This window comes from Corvus brachyrhynchos, unplaced genomic scaffold, assembly GCF_000691975.1.
Source record: "Corvus brachyrhynchos isolate BGI_N302 unplaced genomic scaffold, ASM69197v1 scaffold340, whole genome shotgun sequence".
NCBI lineage: Eukaryota > Metazoa > Chordata > Aves > Passeriformes > Corvidae > Corvus > Corvus brachyrhynchos.
In genome coordinates this window covers 1,322,716-1,326,271 of record NW_008235987.1, presented here as the reverse complement: position 1 = coordinate 1,326,271, position 3,556 = coordinate 1,322,716, and the positions used below count along the sequence as shown (strand labels likewise).

Here is a 3,556-nt window from a genome sequence, read left to right as displayed (position 1 = left end):
CGGGAGGGAGCGAGGGAAGCGCGGAGCCCGCGGTGCAGGACGTGGCCAGGAGCCTGGATCTGCACCCCGAGGAGGTGGAGGATGTTCCCGGGAAGCTGGAGAAGGGGCTGAAGGTGGTGATCCGGAAGCACCGTGCCAGGGTGCTCCGGGAGAAGGAGCCCGGGAGCGGGGCAGGGGCAGCGGGAGGCCGCGGAGCGCCCGGGCAAGGGACGGATCCCGGTCCTGCTCCCCCCCCGCAGCGCCCCAAAACTGCTCCAAAATCCAAGCGCAAGGAGACTCGGAGCCAGGGAGCCGTGGGGAACGGGGCTGGGAGCTCCAAGGGAGAAAAAAGCCGTTTAAAGGCAACAAAGGTACTTCAAGAGCCCCCTGAGAGCAGAAATAGCCCCGGTGACCTCGTCCGGCAGGAGGGGAGAGACAAACCCACGGCAGGAGAGGAGGAGCAGGTGCACCTGGAAGTTGGGGTGGGACATAAAGCCCCCGTGTCTGCTTTGCACCCCAAGAACCTCCATCTGTCACTGACGGAGGCGTTCGGAGCTCACGGCCGGGGGACATCCAAGAATGAGCTCAGCAGCCTGCCGGGGCCGCGGGACAGCGGGGAGCAGATGGACGGAGTGTCCGAGCCCATCCTGAGCCTGGGCAGAGACCCGGGGCTGGCTCTGCTCCACGCCCCCAAAATCCAGCCCACCTGTTCATGCCAGGCCTCTGGCAGGAGCACCAGGGCCGGTGCCAGGGGCTTGGAGTGGTTTCCAGACTTGTATCCCGATTATGAAGGGCTGAGGATTTTTCCAGGGAAGCGTTTCCAAGAGGATGTGAGGATCACAGTGGAGACACCAAGGGGCGGTTTCTCGCAGGGGCAACAAGGTAAACAAAAGGCTCTGTGCTGGGATTTGCTGGAATGGCAGCTGGGAATGGGAGAGGAGGGGTAGGGAATGCTGAGCTGCTGGGCTCACCCAGGAAAGGATCCAGGAGAATCCAAGGAGGTTTAACTGCGCCTCCTCCAGCCTGCAAAGCCAATGGTTGATGTTTTTATGGAGGCTGGAGTCAGGCTCTTGCGTGTTTAGGCTGCTGGAGCCCAGGCTTTGTGGGAGAGCTGATTCCCTCTCCTTTTCCAAGCCCAAATTCCACATCGTATCCCAGCTCCCTACCCAGCACAGGGAGCAGGGACACCACGCTGTGAGCATTGTCACTTGTCACCCCACAGGTCCCCTCTCAGAGAGGCCCCTGATGGAGGTGAGGCTGGGGGAGCTGCACACCTGGATCAGCACCTGCAACTTCTCTCCCCAGGGGCTGCTGGGAGCAGTGCAGAAAGGTGAGAATTCCTGGCTTTTGGGGCAGATTCATCCCACTTCCCTGATGTGCTTTATTGGTCCAAGTGTCCAGCCCGGATCTTTACGAAGAACAAATCATGGAGTGATGGAATGCTTTGGGTTGGGAGGGACCATAAAGATGATCCAGTGCCACCCCCACACCTCCCCCTGTCCCAGGCTGCTCCAAGCCCCAATGTCCAGCCTGGCCTTGGGCACTGCCAGGGATCCAGGGGCAGCCACAGCTGCTCTGGGCACCCTGTGCCAGGGCCTGCCCACCCTCACAGGGAACAATTCGTTCCCAACATCCCATCCATCCCTGCCCTCTGGAACTGGGAATAAACAAACATCCCCAACATTTTAGCTTTGGAAAGTTGCATGGAAACAGTGAATTCCCAAGACCAGCCCATGATTTCTCCCTTTCCTTTCTCTCCCAACAGCCTGGAGCAGTTACTGTGCCAAATACATCCACGTGAGGCAGGGGGGACCCGCTGGGATCTCCATGCTCCTGGCTGGGTACTGCCTGCTCAGCTATGGCTGGAACTATCAGCACCTCAGTAAGACTTCCTTGGGGTCTTCTGTTTCAGGAGTTCTTCCTTTTGCAGCACTTGGAAAGTCTATTTAGCTTTAGTTAATTAAAGCTCTGGAATAATTTAAATACTCCCCCCATTTAAGCCTAATCCCAGAGCTGAGAGAGCAGGATTCTCTAGGTGGGCAGAGGAATTTGGTTAATAAAAGTGCTGATAACAGCTGCTGACTCACAGCTCCTCCCTGGAGAGCTCCAGGATTGTCAGGAGCCCTTTGAAAAGCCTGCTCAAAGCAGAGGGAGGAGATGTTCCAACAGGAGCTCCTGTTCCCTGGATTCCCTGACAAATGACAAGGGATTTGCTGGTGTTTGGGTGGTTGCCCCTTGCAGCACATAAACAGAGAAGCTGCATTTGGGCTCCTCATCCCAGCTGGAGCCCTCAAACAGATCCCTGTGCTTCACTGGAATGGTTTTCTCCCTGTTTTTCCAGAGCAGCACCGCTGGCGAAAATACCACTGAAGGAGCTGGAGCAGCACCCAAGGAACAGCCACGGCTCCTTGGGAGGCAGCAGAAGCACCCAGGACCGGTATCCCAGCAGGCATTCCCAGCAGCAGAGGCCTGGTTGGGGCTGGAGCTGAGGAGGGGCCGCTTTGCAGGTCCCCTCGTGTAGCAGAGAGGTGACAGGGCCAGCCTGTGCTCACTCCTCTGTGGGTCAGGCAGCTTTTAGTAGTGAGGTAAGAAAGCCTTAGAGCCACCCTGAGAGATCTGTGTGGGCAGCAGAGCTCCTGGAGGCTGCAGAGTCCCACATCCCTTGACTGGGACATGGGACAGCGCCTTGTCCTGAGCTGGCATTAGAGAGTATTTGGTCATTCTGCTGTAGCTGAGTGTGGGCACTGAGGGTTGTGGCAGGGTGGACTCCAACCCCAACACCCATTCCCTTTAAATTCAGAGCTGTGCCTGGCCCAGCCCAGTTTGTACTCACCCCTGGTGCTGGTGGGACTGGCCAGGACCTGTATGAAGGCACTGGAGCAGCAGCTCAGACCACAGCACCCTAATTCCAGGGAAGAAAAATCCATGGGATAAGCTGTTGTGCCCAAGGGGCAAACCCGTGTCTGCAGCAGACAAACCAGGACAGTCAGGAGTGCTAGTTGGAGCCTGCCATTCCCAGACGTGTCTGGGAAAGGGTTGGTCATGTTGCAGGCATGGAAGAAAAGCCAAGAATTAAAAGTCTGAGCTCTTTATTCTGCAGAGTGCAGTAGTGCCGTGACAGAGGTGTTGCACCAAAAACTCTCTCACCAGCAATAAAAACCTGTGTGGGTTTTCCTTTCCTGCTTGGGTTGTGATCTCAAACGTAGTGCTTTGTGCCCCCTTCCCAAGGGATGAGCACACCCTCACCCCTGTGCCCAGGATGCTGGCACCAGCCAGTCCTGCCCCCGTTCACACCCTGGGAATGCTGCTGTCCCAGCCTGCCCACAGCCAGCAGCCAGCCGTGGGAAGTCCCGATTCCCATTGTATGGAGTGATTTCTGTGCAGCCTGTGAGCTGGTGCTGGGCAAACCCCGCTGGCTTCTCTAGTCCAGCCGCTGCCCCGGTGCCGTTTCCGTCGTGTTGTGTGGTGTCCTCCTTCCCTGGTCCGTGTGGGAGCACTGCAGTCACTTCCCCAGCAGCATTTCCAGCTGAGTCCTCCCGCTCTCACCGGCACGGACTGGCTGGTGCACTCTGGGGGG

At 57.9% G+C, this 3,556-nt stretch overlaps 1 protein-coding gene across 3 annotated transcripts in view; it reads right to left on the bottom strand.

Moving 5' to 3' along the window:
• FAM104A (family with sequence similarity 104 member A) overlaps positions 1–3,556 on the bottom strand; it is a 21,468-nt gene that overhangs the window by 8,424 nt on the left and 9,488 nt on the right. The gene's annotated exons all lie outside the window — the stretch shown is intronic.